General features: G+C 38.1%; 1 non-coding gene across 1 annotated transcript; it reads left to right on the top strand.

Moving 5' to 3' along the window:
• The first annotated feature begins 17,779 nt into the window (after positions 1-17,779).
• Positions 17,780-17,853, top strand: TRNAN-GUU. The gene has a single exon. It is a non-coding gene; the product is annotated as a tRNA-Asn (tRNA).
• Positions 17,854-19,169: the final 1,316 nt, after the last annotated feature.

Raw genomic sequence — 19,169 nt, forward strand, 5'->3', positions numbered from 1 at the left:
TAATTTAGATAGTAATATTCTATTTTTATTCTTCCATACACATTTCATGATGAAGATAGTAAATTACAATCCCTGTATATCCCTGAGAAGTAATACTACATTTTCTACAGTGGCTCCGAGAACCTATTTCTCCCCAAGGCACCAGACACTAAGTATAAAAAGCAGTTATCTAAAGACCATGAAGAATACTACAAAACTTGGCGGAAAAAAAAAAAAAAAAAAAAAAGCAGCCCTTGAGCTGGCTGAAAATAGGGGGGGGAAAGCACGCAAAAGTCTCCATACATTAGAAAATAATACTAAAGGCTTTAGGATTACGGCTTTCCTTTGAAAACACCATTTCACCCCCACTCCAACTCCCTCTATTCTTTCTCTTTCTTTCAGCTCTAACTTTTCTGCTGACCTTTAGAAAACACCCAACTATCGCCCAGAGGAAAATGTTCTCTTCTGCTGTGCAAGGCAAACTGTAACAGGCTTGCATACAGACCTCTGTTAGTGGAGACTCTAGCCGGCAGCACACATCAACTCGCTGATGAAAGCTGCTCCAAAAGCCGGGGGGTGGGGTGGGGGGGGGGGGAGGAAGTGACACAGAGGGGCAAGGAGAGAGAGAGAGAGAGAGAGAGGGAGGAAACAGAAAAGAGAAAACTGTCCCCAGGTGTCTGATCTGGAAAAGGAGCAGCGTGGCCCCAGATAAGCATCCTCCACTCAGAGCTCTCATCAGTGTAGCAGGTAGCAACGATAAAGATGATGATGATCTTTTGTCACTGATGCTGTGCTTTAGCTGTAGTTCTATAGGCTTTCCATAAGGAGCAACATAAATTCCGTAATGGCTGTGACTATTTAAGATGTTATTAGCTGATTATGTTAATCAGGAGTAAGTTTGCACAATAATTGGCTGTTAGGTTTCTGTTCACAAGTATTAGTTGATGTTTGTGAAGTATTCAACCAACTATTATCCACTCAATGAAGAATTATGTTTTAGTTTCTTTACTATAAGCCAAAGTTCATAAACAAGACATGAAAAGGAGGGAGAACAGAGCTGACTCTGAGACTTCCCATGCACCAAAACAACAACATTAAGTATATGGGTGCATGAGAATGAGAAAAAGCAATTTGAGACTAACAGTGTGAGCACTCAAAAGCAAAAGTGGTGCCACACTGGAAAACGCTACATAAATGAGTAAAAAGAAAGGTTACAGAATTGCAGATCCCTAACATTAATAAGGACAAGTCACCAAGCTACCCAAGATAACTTGCAACAAGAAATATAGAGGTTTTTTCTTCCTCTTAACCATAACTCTAACCCCAATACTTCCCTTATGCCTTCCACAAGGCTCCCAGCCACGGCCCAGGGAAGAATCTCATGCAGGCCAGGGCTCTTTGCAGCCTGCTGTTCCCTTTCATAGTGCCCTGCCAGCTCTACAGCACATGTTGCTCTGTTTTTCTCTCAACCCAAACCCTAAACCTAAGTGTAAACTGAGCCTGAGGCACTGCTTCTGTTGCAGCAGAGTTCGATCTAACAAGAATTTTCCAGGACTTGTACTGTATGTCTTCTATTAATTCTCTCTTCTTAGAGAAAAAAAAAAAACAAACAACAAAAAACCAAAAAACAAAACAACAAAAAACCCACAAACAAACAAAAAAACCCAACAACTAAACCCAACTGACAGTCCACATGTAATGCATATTTTTTCCTGAAGATATTTAACATCATTAAGCATTTTTTATTACTGTGTTTCCATTTTTGAAACCCATGAACCTGGAAAGGCAGATGGCTAAACGTTTTGCAGATGGTTGAAAATGATAAATGGCTGTGACAAGGTTAGTGATAGTACTTTTGTTCGCTGTATTAGTGCAATCTGTTTCTGCCTAGGAAGCAACCTGAACTATTAAGTGAACTTAAATTAGCAAAAATTTTCCTTTACTTTTTGCTGTAACATTTTGTAGTTTCATTTTCAACATAATTCATGTTTACCTGCACTGAGTGCCATTTGTATATACTGGTAGCTTTACAGCTACTAGATTTTTCTTGGGTAGTAGCTGCCATTTCCTCTGTCTGTACAACAACATAAATTTTTTTTCAGATATATTTACAGGTTTTTGTGTTCATAGCATATAACTAATAAAAAAAGAAAATCCATATGGCCTCACATATGCATATGACAGCTATCCCACAAAACTGGTAGAAGCAAGTGCTTGTATTTGGTTTTGGTTTATTTCCTTCAGTTAATGTCAGATGCAATAATTGGGAATGGCAAGGCACTAGTAAAAAGATGTGTTATGCTATCATATTTTTTAAAGTGTATTTATTGATTATTTTCCCTTTCCCAATTTACTAGACAACAAACAATGAAACAGGAAATAATGAAGGATAATTAGGGAGGCAGATCATTGGTGCTAGGTAGGGAAAAGATTACTATAGAAATATGGGAATGGAAACTCATTGTGATTCAGACCAAAGGTTTGTCTCATTAGGCCTCTTTTACTTAACAGTATCCAGCACCATTTATTTTCAGAATAAAGGTAGAAGAAAAACTAAGGCTTAGTCATTGACATTCCCACTAGTTCATCATGGCCTTAATTTCATCTCCATTCCATTTCTGGACAATGGAAACTTTTCCTAGAAAAAAATCTCAATAATATCTTTATTTAAAAAAAAAAAAACCAAACTAAAAACGAACCACAACTAGTTACTAGCATGCAATGAACAGATTTTGTTGAGACACCACTTTGGTTTTTACAAAGTTTTGTTTTAGCACAGTTTATTAGTGGCCTTGCCATTATCATCAGGGAACATTGTCTACCCTTGTAATGCCCATGCCAGAAGTTTTACTAAATTCTGCAAAACTTTGCCATCTTCTCAGATTTTACTAGTCACATTTAAATACCAATCAGTGATAAATATTTCTAACATCAATTCTCTCAGGACCCACCATTATAAACATATTGCAGGGATGCAGTTAAAACAACTATTTGTATTAGCTGTCTTCCTCTTATGTAATTCTAATCAAGCTGCAATAAGATCTTTTACCATCTCATACCAGTATACTCTTCATGCCAGTCCCTCTGCTGCCTTCTCCTCATCTTACCTCATCCAGGGCATGTATTCTCCCTGCTTCTTCCACTCTCTCTTCATTGGCTGCCCAACATTTTAACTTAATCAGTCACACCTGCACCTTATCTACATCGGCCAACCCACCGTCCCTGAAGCCAACCCACAGTTGTATATTATCAATGCTAATTAACCCAGCTTCAGTCCTCTACAACAGGGGTCCTGAAACGATGGCACATGGGCCGGATACAGCCCCCCAGGGTCCTCAATCCAGCCCTGGTATTTACAGAACCCCCCGCCGGGGGTTGGGGGGGGAAACCAAGCAGCTGCAGATGACTGTCTGCCACTTCATCTGTGTGCTGGCCCCCTGCATAAAAAGTTTGAGGACCCCTGCTCTACAAAGTACTGTATCTCTCATGTCCTTTAGAATAAAAATATGTTCATGAAATTTTATTGGTAATGTTTTAGCCTCTTTATATGTCCAGCTCTTTTATGTTTATGTGACTTCTTTTGACATATTTAATCTTCTTAATTTACCATGAATTTCAGATTTTTTTATATATATACTTCAGTTACTGATAATTCTTTAAAAAGAAAGATAAGATAGACTGTGCCCTTGTGAAAATAATTTAGTTTTTTGTCAAGTTCCTATGCTTAATCAGAGTTATAATTTCTCTGTATAAAGCTGTTCTCAGGGAGTGTTGGTCAAGAGTGCATTTCATTGCATTGAGTCACAGTGGTAAACCAAGGTTCAACAAACTGTCCTGATTCTTAAACTGAGTATCCCATGACACTTACTTCTCCTGTTAGCGTATTTGCACTTCAAATGTCCACTTTGGTTTTCTAATTTCCACTGTACATTTTCTTTAAGATTTTTGATGTTTTCTATTGTATTCAATAAAGTTGGATTTCCATTTCCTGAAAAGGTATTTCAACGTAATACGATCACTAGATATTCTTTTTGAGAATACAGGGTTTTCTCACTTGTCCTTCTGTCTGCTTTCTTGTTCCCTCTCCACAGTGTCTTAACACTTCAGAGACACTCACATGTTCTTTGATGCTAGTATTTGCCAGAGGAAAACTCTTTCAGGAGAAATGCAAGTGTTTCTGTTTCATTACTTTGAATTTATTTATTTATTTATTTATTTATTTTACTAGTATGTACTTCTTTAAAAAAAAGAAAAAAAAAAAAAGAAGTAATCCTTTTATAAAAGCCCTTTTTCAAAGTTTCTGATTCAAGACTAATTTTGGCTCTAGTTTCAATATTCATTTTTTCTTCTAACATTAATCTTTCCAAAAAATCCTGCCCATTGCTACACTTGGTAGTTTTGTACACTGTGATGACTCGGAGTGATTGTTGATGCGTTTTAGCAGTCATGTGATCAGACTGGACCCTTGCCTTGGCCACCCAGTGAATTCCATATAATCTGCATGATCTTAGGAGACAATCAAGCACCTCTAATAATCATGCCCATCTACTAGGATGTGGTCCTCTTTTCCCCATTCTCTTCAGCCTTCTTTATGCTAAGCATGGCAACATTAATAATTGCTTGCCAAATTTGTCTCAGAATTTTGCAGTTGTGTATCCTGATGTCAGATTTGCGTTACAAGCCACAATGTCAATAACAGTGGCTTTCAACTGTTGACAGAACCTGATCTACCATTCCACTTCATACCCCAAAATTATGCAGTATATTGTAGGCAACAGTAAACATTTTGTAACAGACATGCCCAGGTCAGTTGTTTGCAGCTGTTCTTGCATCCACTACAAAATTAACTATCATCAAGATTTTCTTGTCTACAAAACTGAGCAGAAGAAAGTGTGATCATTAACTTTGATATCAAAGGATAAAATAATATACGGGTTGTTCAAACACTGAAAATTTTAAAGAATTTCCTGAACCACAGTCCTAAACTAAATTGCTTTCAACTATAAGCTGGATCGCCCTCTTTTCAGAGTCCATGTTTGAGATACAAGGAACAAAAATCTAGAGCACAAAACTTGCTTGATTTAAAATATTAAGTGCACCAGAACTGTTCATTTGTAAATACCTTTACTGCTTGCCTTCTTTAGTTACCTCTTATTTCTCATAAAAGTCTAAATCTTGACAACCTTGAAAAACTCAGGAATGTGTTTTGTCCAGATTGGTGCTGTTCCATTTATTATTGTGTCATGTGTGGGTTTTCTTGTGTTTCAGATTACATGTGGTATGAGCTGTGGAAAAAAAAGATAATAGTACAAGTTAGAGTTCTTAAAAATGAGAGGTAAAAGATTACAATAATTTTCCTAGACAGGAAACCAATATAGTTAAAGTAATTATAAATTCCAACCCTACTATATGCCTGAGCTGTGTTTTACTTACCTTCTGAAGACATGCCAATCAAGGCAGCTAATACAATTTATTTCCTCAAACTGATTAGGCAGAGGAAAGTTGGACAAAAGGAAGTATTTTGTAGATTAATTTCAGGTGATAAGGGAGATGCATGGCAGGGTCCAGTGTTGAAGATGATACATAAACAAAAACAGTTGAGGTACTCTTTTCTGATCATTATTTACCACAGCTGACAGATGTTTGGAGAAATTCTGAACAAGATACAAAATAAGAATTTAGGTTTAGTCTTATTTGAACTTTCTTTCATTTCAAAGGGGACTGGGTGTCATGGCCAGGGGTGTTTGTCACTGTATTTCTAATTCTGTAAGTGAGAATGCAACCCTCTATTGTGGCAAAATGCAGCTTATTTTTATGTGAAGACTTCCTAAGTATTTAAAGTGATCTGAACAAAATTGAAGAAAACAAATCCAGCCAATTCTACTGAGCTTGTAAACCAAAATAAACTGGTACCTCAGGCCAACCTGCAAAGATACATGTGGGAATTTTAGAAGATGTAGCCTGTTCCTCATTAAGGTAAAGGTTTTCCTCTGGCATCAGAATAGGGCAGGATCCCCCATTTTAGAAAAAAAGTGTGCAGTGGAGCTATAATACCCCTTTTTCAAACAATCACAGAATGGTTGGGGTTGAAAGGCACCTCAAGAGGTCATATGGTCCAACCTTTCTGATCAAGCAGGACCACCTAAAGCAGGTTGCCCAGGACCACGTCCAAACAGCTTTTGAATGTCTCCAAGGAGGGAGTTTCACAACTTCCCCAGGCAACATGTGCTACTGCTTGGTCATCATCACAGTAAAAAAAGTGTTTCCTGATGTTCAGATGGAGCCTTCAGTTTTTCCCCATTACCTTTTGTCCTGTCACTGGACAATGCTGAAAAGAGCCTGGATCTGCCCTCTTTTCACCCTCCCTTCAGATATTTACATGCATTATTAAGATACCTGAACCTTCTCTTGTCCAAGGTGAATGGTTCCAACTCTCTCAGCCCTTTACCATATGACAGATGCTTCAGTCCCTTCATCATCTTAAAGGCCTTTTGTTTGACTCTGTTTAAACCATGGGAAGGACACATACACAAAGCCATCCAAAGAAGTGAAAATCTTAGTTTGACTTTGACTCTTGAGAGTCTACTGAAACCCCAGCTTATTACATTGCAGACAACTTAAAATTTTCTAGGACAATTAAAAGTGCTGATAAATGTTGGGCTGTAAGTTCAAGGAAAAGTACATATGGTTATGATTAGTATGTACAGATGAGGCAGCAGACTAGAATTTTGCACTGTCTCTAGGCACTTTTAGCTCTGTGTTTATAATACATTTTCAACACTTTGGAGATAAAAAATTTGTAGAGCATAATTACGCATTTTGTTCACCAGAAAAGTTTCCATATTTGTGCAGTTTTATTTATGAACTTTCAGAAAGCATGATATCTTACTGAAATTCTCATCAATAACATGCAAATAAATATGTTCCTAAATACTGTTCAGAACTGATTTAACATACTTCAAAGTAGTTAAGTCAATATTCCCTTTTTTTATACATAAACCTTTCTCCCATTGTCTGAGGCAGCAATAAGGACAAGGATTCAAGACTATGTCTGAATGGAATATCTTTCATGGAATGAAAAAGCAAATGTACCATCAGGCTTATTCTTTAATTGCTTAATCTCTGGTACAGTTTCATCCCAGGTCAGTTAGCACTCTCTTAAATTCCAGGACTTGTTTAGGGAATGAAGTAGTCATGGATTCCCAAAAAACATTATGGAAAAGATTGCCTTGATTTATGTGGGAAGAGTTTAGCTTGACGATAGGTCACAGTAACTCTTAGTTCACTGATACAGGTGTAGGCCTAAAAATGAACTTGATCCTACCTATCCAAAACTATAATGTATAAAAGATAATAACTAGATTATTTTAATTTTCTTTTTCATGTTTTGCCTTTACACTTTCAATTATTTAATCACGAGCTCTAGAAATTATTTTTTTAATGAGAAATGGGAGCTGAAGTTTTCCCTTAATGACATAATGCTTAGAATGAAGTCTAACGAACTCAAAAACTCTTCTCAGACTGATGAAACTAGGGAGTTGGAAACAATGAGATATGTTACAGAAGCTCACTTCTAGTAATGCGTATATAAACTAGTAATTTTTTTAACTACTTCAGCAACTTAAGAAATCTACAGTGTAAATATCTATGCTGATTTTTTTCTTCCAATCTCCCTCTATAAATAAGTAAAGAAATAAGTAATACTGAAGAGAAATTAATCTGACCTATTTTAGACTTCTACTTCATAATAAAATGAATCACTGTGTAAAAGTGACAATTTCTCTCCTATGTATTAAGGAACTCCAGGTGCCTAGCTGCAGGATCTTATCTTGGCCACAGGATAAACTTAGCTAGTTAATTGTAATGGAGCAGCACATAGACAGCTACCCCTTGGCACCAGTGACTGCCTTCACTGATGAGTCCTTTTCTGTATCCAAAAGTGAAGCATGTTCTTATGCAAGTATCTTCTTGCTTGACAGTAGAAATGATTAAGAGAATTGTTTACATCTAAGAAAATCCTAAAGCAGCATTAAAGACCATAATGTTGGTGAATCCTTCCATGGCATGCCGTATCCTGTGTCATGGCTGGAGGTGTATTCAGTGCGGCACACCTCAGGATTCCCAGCATCTTAAGATATGTAAAATTATTATTCCTGCTTACCTGGGACATGGAAAGGGCTGAGGTACTCGGTGACCTCTTTGCCTCAGTCTTCACTGATAAGTGCTCCAGCCACACCGCTCAAGTTGCAGAAGGCAAAGGCAGGGACGCCGTGAAGAACTGCCCACTGTAGAAACAGATCAGGTTTGAGATCATCTAAGGATCCTGGAGGTGCACAAGCCCATGGGACCTGATGAGATGTATCCATGGGGTCCTGAGGGAACTGGAAGATGAAGTTGCCAAGCCTCTATAAATCATATTTGAGAAGTCATTGCAGTCTGGAGAAGTTCCCACTGACTGAAAAAGGGGAAATTTAACACCCATTTTTTAAAAAGAAAAAAGGAAGACCCAGGGAACTACAGGCCAGTCAGTCTAAAATCAGCTGTTCTGCTTTTGGCTAGCATAGAGTTAATTTTCTTCATAGTAGCTAGTATGGACTACGGTTTAGATTTGTGCTGAAAACAGTGTTGATAATACAGAGATGTTTTCACTACGGAGAGCAGTGCTTACACAGAGCCAAGGCCTTTTTGGCTTCTCACATCACACCATCAGTGAGTAGCTGGGGGTGCACAAGAAGCTAGGAGCCAGGACACAGCTGGAACAGCTGACTCCAACTGACCAATGGGATATTCCATATATTCCATACCATAGGATATCATGCTGAGCATATAAAGCTGGGAGAAGAAGAGAAAAGAAGGGGGGGGGGGGGGGGGGCGGAGGCATTCAGGCTTATGGCATTTGTCTTCCCAAGTAACTGTTACATGTGATGGAGCCCTGCTTATCTGGAGATGGCTGAACTCCTGCCTGCCCATGGGAAGTGGTGAATCAATTCCTTGTTTTGCTTTGCTTGCGTGCACAGCTTTTGCTTTACCTATTAACTTGTCTTTATCTCCACCTATAAGTTTTCCAACTTTTCCTCTTCTGATTGTCTCCCCTGTACCACTGCGGGGTAGTAAACGAGCAGTTGCATGGGGTTTGGTTGCCAGCTAAGGCTGAACCCCACCACCAGCGCTGCTTAAACTACTTTGTCAGCACCATGGACAGTGGCACTGAGCGCACCCTCAGCAGGTCTGCCGATGACACCAGGTGCGGTCAGCACGCTGGAGGGAAGGGACCTTGACTGGTTTGAGAGGTGGGCCCATACAAACCCCATGAAATTCAACAAGTCCAAGCACAAGGTTCTGCACCTGGGTTGGGGCAATCCCAAGCACAAATACAGTCTGGAAAGAGAATGGGCAGAGAGCCACCCTGAGGAGAAGGACTTGGGGGTGTTGGTTGATAAGAAGCTTGACGTGGCCTGGTAATGTGTGCTTGCATCTCAGAAAGCCAACCAAAACCTGGGATGCATCAAAAGAAGCCTGGTCAGCCAGTCAAGAGTGGTGATTATCTCCCCTCTCAGTCTTGTGAGAGCCCACCTGGAATATTGCATTCGTCTCTGGGTCCCCCAACATAAGAAGGACACAGACCTGATGGAGTGAGTCCAGAGAAGGGCCACAGAAATGATCAGAGGGCTGGAGCACCTCTCGTGAAGACAGGCTGAAAGAGTTGGGGTTGTTCAGCCTAGAGGAGAGAAGGCTCCAGGGAGACATTATAGCAGCCTTTCAGTACCTAAAAGGGGCCTACAAGAAAGCTGGGAAGGGACTTTTTACCAGGGCATGTAGTGATAGGACAAGGGGGAATGGTTTTAAGCTGAAAGAGGCTAGATTTAGATTAGATGTCATGAAGAAATTTTTTAACTGTGGGGTTGGTGAGGCACTGGAAAAGGTTTCCCAGAGAAGTTGTGAATGCCCCCTCCCTGGAAGTGTTGAAGGCCAAGTTGGGTGCAGCTTTGAGCAACCTGATCTAGTGGAAGGTGTCCCTGTCCATAGCTGGGGGTTGGAACTAGATGATCTTTAAGGTTCCTTCCAACCCAAACCATTCTATGATTCTATGATAGCATTAGGTGGTTCCACATCAAATGTGTTTCTTGGCCAATGTTATAATCTTTTTTTTTCAATTCTATGTTAAAAGAAATATGAAATCATATGAAATTCTTCGTATTCTCTAGTCATTGTACTGCAGTTAAATGACTTCATTTGACCAACAAAGCCTAATATATGATAATTATTTATAGATTTGAGTAGCTATTAATAATTCATTTATAAGTTTGAATAATAGCAGCCTTTTGAGAATTAGCGTACAATATTGCTTTATGAATATGTATGTATTATTGTTCATCCTTCACAAGACCTGAGAGGGAGAATGGTACAAATAAAGCACACAGTAAGTGCTACATTCATAAAAGGCTATTTTTGCAATTTCTATGTAAATGGACTGCGCTCTGTGGAGAAAATGTGTGGAATGAGGAAAGAAGAGGGAATGCAAACTATCTGCTCATGACTAGAGTCCTAGGGTCAAAGGCTTTTTAAAGTAATTACCTTCACAGTTCCAGGACAGCAGTCAGCTCCTTGTGATGTTAATGAAAATATTCCCATATACTGGGGATCTGGGTGGTGGAATCTGCTCAAAATTGAGGTGGATATTCAATTAATAAATAAATATTTCAATTAATTTCACAGATTCAATCTCTGTTTTTATATCTTGGGGCTTTTTTTGAGGAATAAGGTGGATGGTGTACGACCAAGTTCAAATTTATGTATGATCAAGAGGGTCTGAATTTACTTCTCTGTGTGTGAATAAAGGGAGTGTAGTAACCATGGAAGGATAGAGAATTCTTTTCATATTAGCTATCACTAGATGATGTGGTCATTAAAACTCTTGTCTCAAATACCAAGTATTAAAAGTAGTTAACATAAAATATACTATTGCATTTAGGAAATAAACACTGTTTATTTTCTTCTCTCTCTGTCATCCAACATTGATGTTTTAAGGATTAGTAACATTTATCAGCAATATTATCACTATCAATTTACTTGATTTCAGTCTGTCCTTCTTGGGCTTTCCACATGTAGCTGTCAATTAGAAATACCTGTCTTTAAAGGGATGCACTAAGCTGTATCAGTGCTGTGGGATAATTTACTTAAGAATAATTTATAAATGTGGCCATATCACAGTATTTTAAGACTATCATGATAAATAAAGATGAAGTTATGAATAAGCTACCAACTTCCTCTATGTCTGATTCTAGCCAAGTGCGATAAGGTTGGTCAGATGTATTGCTGGAAGACAGAAATGTTCATTAACTATTTCTGTTCTATATTCAGAATGAAGCAGGATATTTACGTGGCTTAGAGAGACTTTCCTGGTTTCAGTGAGTAAAGAGTATGTTTCAGGAATACAGAAGAAACATCTAAAATCTGAAGAGTTGGAAAAGATGTACACAGGATTTTAAGAACTTTCTGGCAATAGTTTTTAATCCTTGGAAGTTATTTTTAAGAAAATATGAAATTCTGAGAAGTACCAGAAACCTGAAAAATGAAGGAGATTATATTTAAAAGGAGTTGAGGGAATTAACTTGGTACCTGCATGGTGATTAGGTCATCACTGATCATAGGTTAACAAATGAGAAAGCCATTTAATAAGAATAAGAAAATAAGAATAAAGAACAAGAACAAGAATAAGAATAAGAATTAGTAAAAATTTACAAAAAATAAGTTTGTCTTCTGAGTAGATTTTGACATTGTTTTTGATGAAACCTTGGTGAAAGTAACTAATTTGACATGCATAAGCTATACAGTTTATAAACTATATAGTTTAGATGGAAGTCTGGTTAGAAAAACAGCCATGACACAGAATCAATGTGACTCTTGCAAGATGGATTAAAAAATATTAATTCATACCTTCACATTTACACTTATGCTATGATGTCTGTCAGACACTACAATAAATTTTTGATGTGGTCTAGTAATGCTCTGCTGTCAGCCAATGATGTTCACTAAATGTCAATTGTAACACAATGCAGTAAGTCTATTTCTTTAAGAAGCAAAGATTATGATTTGCAAGAATCTTCAGGAGAATGTTTTTGTAGGATAAACATTTCTTAAGGAATTCCAAAAAGGACATGACACACTCGTAAAACACTAAAATAAGGGTTGTTCAGACTAGAAGAGTCAAGTTTTTGAATGACATGATTAACAGTGAACTGAATTATTTAGGTTACTTTTATATCCTCCATCTTTTTTATTGTGTAACTCAAGTCAGGATATCTTTTAAAACATACATGGAACAAACTGATGCAGAAATTCCTTGATATTTTTCTTCCATTTTATCTCTCAAAATAAGATATTTATATAAAATGGTGCAATTGTTCTGCATGGATTGCAAATTAGTAAAAGTTGGTATTTACTACTTTTTATTTAACTCAGAAACACCAAATTGTAAAGGAAATTTTAAAAATCTGATAAGCAAAAAAAAAAAAAAAAGTTAGACACCTCTGAGAATCTATGCTTTTATAGCATTTCTTCATAACTTTTCTTAGTTCCCCATTTTAAATATTTTGAGATAAATAGCGAGACTCTACTTGTTTGAAAAAGTATTGAATTATACTTGTTACAGCATATTTCCTCTGAAGCAACCCAGTGTGCATAGGTGGATTGGATACTTACATCCTGTATGAATGTTCTGTATCAAACTATGGGTCATAATTATACAGTTATATGCCAAATCATTTCTGGTGGAAGGGAAGGATGAAAATCTTTAGGAAAGGAAAAATATACCTTCCAGTGAAACCAAACCTGTCTGCACACTTTAGTGGTGGCTGCAGTGTTTTTTTCACTGTAACCTCAGTATACTGCATATTCTGGCTCTTGTGCCATGCTGTAGTAGTCCTAGTTATACGATCTAACTACATTTCAACTAGACTATCTAAATGCTTTTAACTTCCTTTACTAAGTGCCTTTGCTTCTGTTGCTGAGCTTTCTTCCATTGAAGGGCATATAGTACAAGTCACTGTGGGGTGAGAGCATAAAAGTGAAGAGGCAGTATACCTGCTAAGTCTGATCAGCAGTATGATCTTCAAGCTGAAGAAAAAAAAATGGAGAACACCAAATATGTGAGGAGTTTATGGCACAATGAAGCCAAGGTAGTGAAGAAAACATAGTGGAAGTGTTTCTCTACTTGAGTCACTAAAGTGAATATTACTTTCTCCTTAATTTCAGTCCTGTAATAGTTTGTTCAATATTTTTCCCTGTAAGTTTTAAAGAGTTGATTGATTTTAATAATGGAATTGAGGGCAACAAAATGGTACTACTTTAAGTATCTTACCCTGGCTTATGAAATGTTGCCTTACTATGCATATGACTGAATGAGCAATAGTAAAAAAGAAGACCTGGTGTGAGGGAAGGTGGACTGACTTGTCACTGTATTTGAGTTTAATACCCACATCAGGAGGGTGTTGTTTAATCTGGCTGGCAACCAAGCACCACACAACTGCTCGCTCACTCCCCCCTCACCCAGAGGGATGGGAAGGACAATCAGAAAGGAATGTAAAACTTGAGGGTTCAGGTAAGAACAATTTAATAAGTAAAGCAAAAGCCGTGCACACAAGCAAAGCAAAGCAAGGAATTCATTCATTACTCCCCATGGGCAGGCAGGTGTTTGGCCATCCCCAGGAAAGCCAGGCTCCATCACACATAAAATGGTTACTCAGGAAGACAAACACCATAATGCCGGATGTCTTCCCCTGCCGCCTTCTTCACCTCCAGTTTATATACTCACCATGATGTCATATGGTATGGAATACCTCTTTGGCTAACTTGGGTCACCTGCCCTGGCTGTGTCCCCTCCCAGGTTCCCATGCCCCTCCAGCCCTCTCACTGGCAGGGCCCAAGGAACTAAACAGTCCTTAGTATAAACAGCACCCAGCAACAACTAAAACTACCAGTGTGCTCTCAGCATTGTTCTCACATCACAGCCAAAACACAGCACTGCCCCAGCTACTAAGAAAACTAACTATCCCAGCTGAAACCAGGACTGGGCTATAAGCGAGTAGTTCGCAGCCACTTCAAATACAGTTCTGTAAGAACATCTGCTGTGTTAAACTAATAATAGTTTTAACTTTCCCATTGGAAACCATTCTGTATCTTTTTACATTTTTACTAGTTCGTGTTTTGTGGTGTGTCAAATCAAAATATAAATACATATTTGAGAAAAATTAAATACTAACTTCCTACTGGAAATTGAAACATGCACATCTGTTTCCTAGTGAAAAAATAACATTTATTTCACTAAGTAGCTTTTAAAATAGTCCTTGAAAAATACTCACTTGGACAAAGTGTTGAAGCTTTTCCATTAAAATTCAGGTTTAAATAATGTAAATTAATTTCCAATTTGAAGTCTAGAGACTTTACTTTCATGGAAAGTAACATCTTCAACTGGCCAAATTCTGTAGAGTTTGCACGCAGTGTTCAGACTCTGACATCAAGGATTCTGGTACAATTATAAGACCAAATATTTAATTTTACTCTGCATTTTCTATGTTGAAAGATGGTAACATGTTCTTTAAAATTATAGCAGGAACTTCTAAGAAATAGACTAAAAGATATATCATAAAGTTATACATTGGTGATGTTTTGGAATTCACATGCATTTGGGTAAGCACTTTTATCAGTCAATGTCTTCTTAACTAAATATTCTTGAGTAGCATATTTTATAAACACTGTCTCTGTTATCTCACTGATTTGCACAGGAAACCAAATACTCATCCAAGTAACCTCACTTAATAAAGAAAAATAAAACAAAACCAAAACTATACATATTTTTCAAAGGAAAATTTCTCTATCATGATCTCATCATCAAAATAAAAACTGTAGTCTTTTATCCCTTTATTCACAACCTTCTCTGTACCTCTGTTAATTTTAATTATGTTCTGTAGGAGTCTTTTAAAAGGACATGGGCAAAAAGCCCTCCTAACCATCTTTTAAAACAATGGGGTCTAGACAGCAAGGTTATTCTATGTTCTGTAACATCAGGCATGTATATTTATAAAATAATTTAAAAGTAACAGCTCCAAAAAGAACAGCCTTGTTTTATTTGCAGTTCGGTATTTTCAAACCTTCCAGTAGGCTTTATCAATAAATATTCTTAGTGATCAAAAAATTGTCTAATAATACAAGCTGATGTGACTGTGTATATTGCAGATTGATAATAACACATTCACGGAAAAAAAAGCTATAGAGATAAACTATCATTCTAGTACTGTTCAATGTACATTGGGTTTTTTTCTACTTAGAGAGATGTGACAGACTGCATGGAATTTTTTGGTCAAGTGCACTTCAAGAATTTCTGCTCCAAGAACACAAACTAGAGTAAGAGGCAGTTCTCAAGGGGAATCAATGAGCCATGTTCACAGTGATGTGAGTTTGACATTTAAGGGATAGATCCAGGTTTGGATCTATTTTGTTTGGCAGCTAAATTAAGCTTAATTGCCAGAAATTTCAATTGCGGTGACATAACTGTATAGCTTTTTATTTTCTCAAGGAGGCAAACTTAGTCATAATAATGAAAATGTACCAAGAATGTTTATTGCAAAATAGAGACATTCATTTGAACAATGGCAGCACAGTAACATCTTATTTTTTGTTGTGAGAAGTTAATCACTGTGAGAATATGACTAAAAAGTTACGCAGTAGAAGAATATCTGTTATGCTATTATGTTGAACCCAATAGTAGCCAAATGTAATGTAATTGAACTGAAAGTGTCAATAGGATAGATTTGGGATGGGGATGGGTTGTAGCAAATATTTCTCAGGTGATCTTATTCTTCTTTGATATGTGGATGCAGAAGAAAAACACTTTGTACAAGCTAGTAATAGCACCTTATATAAACTATTTCAAATATAATTTCCTCTACTTCATTCTGTTCAACATTAGGTGACACCAGTCCTGTTCTCAGTATAATTTAGATTCAATTGAGCTGTTTAGCAAGGGGATAGCACATGCCCAGTTTTCTATGAAACTTAACATTAAAAGATTTGAGCATAGCATTAACCAGAAAAATCTTCAGGAACTCCCTCAGTGCTGCTTTGACAACATGCTTTGAATATGTGAAAGAAGGTGGCAGGCAGCTGTGATGAACATAAAAGACTGTAGCATATTTGAGAATAAATTCTATAGCCATCTAGTGTTTCTGAGAGGTAAACAGTCCTTACATCACAGACAATTTGGTTCTACCATAGGAAAATGTAACACATAGACTTTCAAATCATTAATTTCCAGGCAGTATAAGTATTTAGCCCTTAATGAACAACAGAATAACATAGCATAGCATGGCATAGCATAGCATGGCATAGCATAGCATAGCATAGCATAGCATAGCATAGCATAGCATAGAATGAATAGAATAGTTCACTTGGAAGGGACCTACAACAACCATGTAGTCCAACCACAATATTTTAAATATTTTAAACTAATATTTAGTACATTACAGTTTTAGACCTACATATGGCTACATTGTTCCTCATTTCTCACATGAAAGCTACACTTGGAAGATTGAGAGATGGTGTAAAATTTTCACAAGTGTAAACTCCATATAGCATAAAAGGTCCTGTTTCTCTTACCTTTCACAGCCCTGTAGTCCACATACAATAAAGTTTTCAACTGGAAACAAGCTGAAAAATACTATTGCAACAAAGAGATTACTAGGAGCCATTACCTTTTCAATATGTGACATTTCCTACACTTTCTCTTATATTTTCATAAGAAAACCCACTAGGGAGACAAACTGCACATTTATGTATGTCTTAAGTACAGAGGGAGTGTATTTGGGCAACCCCATTTCAAGGAAAGCACAGATGAGCAGAACATCTTTTGAACTGGAAAGCTTTGAAAATAGGAAGGAATTTTCTATTTTGCTCTTCATCAGGCAGACTACAAACCATTCTATGTGAAGAGAGGGAAAAAGTGGTTCTTTTTCCCAATATATTTAGCTAAAAACTTTATTGTAAGAAAATATGACTAACAATGCTGATGCAGAGAAGAATAAATTGGGGCTTTATACTTATCTATTTCAATTAGAGAGAAATGTTAGACCTCTAATGTTACTTTTATAATGTATGTTTGTCTCAGTGGACTATCATTAACAAGCTAATAACTGTTGTAGCTGAAGAAATGCAGTTCTGAGATTGACAAAATACTGGTCCTGGTTATTTTTAAAATTCTGCAGAGAGAAACTGTGAAAAGCCACAGACATGCACTACCTTATGTTTATCCTGTACTGTACATCTACTGTCTATTTATAACAAGTTATAAATGAAAAGGGCATAAACATGGATATACAGCATTTTTAATGTACTGTGTCTAATTGTATATGTGTTAGGGCATGTGCTAAAAGGCTCTTCCCCACGCACACAGAGGATCGCGGAAGCAGAGGCAGCAGGGGAGTGCTGGCTCCCCCAGTGTCCCACTCTGAGACACGAGCCCTTGTTCCAGCCCCCCGGGGCTGTCCTGGAGCACATCAGCGCCGTGGGCTGGAAGAAACCTAGCACCGTGTGCCCCCAGGGGGTGGCTCTCTGGGTCACCTCACAGACTGGGGCGGGGGCGGGGTTCCTCCCCTGCGGGATGGAACTCTTTATGGGATGTGGGGGAAGAGCATGCTGAGATCGTGCAAGATTTCTGGGATGCCTAAAGAAGGAACAAAAAGCAAGGAAAGGGAGGGAGCCAGGTGATTTGGGAAGGAATAAACAGCAAAAGGAGTACAGGACAGGAGTCTCTGTGGCGCAACTGGTTAGCGCGTTCGGCTGTTAACCGAAAGGTTGGTGGTTCAAGCCCACCCAGGGACGTGTTAGCTCCATCACTATGCCCACGGTGGGCAGGTTGTGAGGAGGAGTCTCTTCCAACCCAAGCTGTGCTGTGAACGTTTTAACACAAATTCTCTGTTAGCCTCAGGCTCATTAAAACTAGTTTGCTGAAGTTTCAGCAATGGATTAGCAAACAAAACATCAGAAAAGGGAACCAGTTACCTGCAGTCTGTCCTGTCTCCTCATTTAACTCCCTCTCTAACTTTTTACTGGATGAAGGACTCTATTCTGTGTGCATGTGTGTTTTTTGGGTCTGAGTGATGAAACTGCAGTCAGACCATTGCCCATGTGCTCATGGTGCAACAACTGGAGAGACCAGAGTATGTGCATAGTGTGTGGGTACGTATGCTAGCGTGTATGTGATCACTAGCTCCTATCAAGCCAGACTAGCCCACAAGAATAATACGAGACCTGGCAGCCAGGTGTCAAAGCAGCAAGAAGTCTGGGATGGACATGAGTGTGCCTCTGTGAGTTGGCGGTCACAGGTCTGACTGGGGACACCACTAGGTCTGGGCATCAGTTAAGACCCTTTTGCATGTGTTTCTGTGCATGAGGCAACCAGAGCTGAAATGCTGCCGCACCCTGCTACCAGATTGACTGTCTAAGGCCAGCTACTGGAAGGATCTGTATTGCATATGCGTACATAGTTTTCCTACTAACAAACTTTCATGTGGGAAGGGAAACAGGATAAGGCCATTTGTGCTGTTTGTGTTTGCATGAGTGACAGTGGGTTTGTCGCTGTTGATCTGTGTGGGCAGCCATGTGTATACAATATATGTGCATTTTATGTGTGTGTGTATGTGTGGCTGTGTATGCCTATTGATATCACATTCTCTACTTCACTCCCAGCTGGACCTGGGGATATGGAGCTTCAACAGCCTCACCTCCATTGGGCTACTGGATTCACCAATACCTAGCAATTGCAAATGATATCCAGATAAAACATCCTAAATAATAATAACACATGCTGAATATACCAAGGAAAGAGTACAAAAGACTTTTTTACTACTTTCCCACAGAAGCATCTTCTCAAAATTCCTAACATTATGTATCTCCCATTGTTCCTAGCAGCCAATTTCATTGCTCTATAAAGCTTAGATTTATTGTCTGTTACTAAGACCAAATCCTTTTTGTTGTTGTTGGTTTTTTGTACCTGCAGTTGATTTCTAGTTGCCAGTACCATTTACTGGCAATAAATCTTTAGTTATAATAATATTCCTGCTCTAGGAATTCAGGTCAATAGTCTTTGTTAAGACATTGGCTAAGGTATCATCCACCTTGAAAAATGGCTGTGCAGT

The sequence above is a fragment of the Falco rusticolus genome, chromosome 3 (assembly GCF_015220075.1).
Source record: "Falco rusticolus isolate bFalRus1 chromosome 3, bFalRus1.pri, whole genome shotgun sequence".
Lineage (NCBI taxonomy): Eukaryota > Metazoa > Chordata > Aves > Falconiformes > Falconidae > Falco > Falco rusticolus.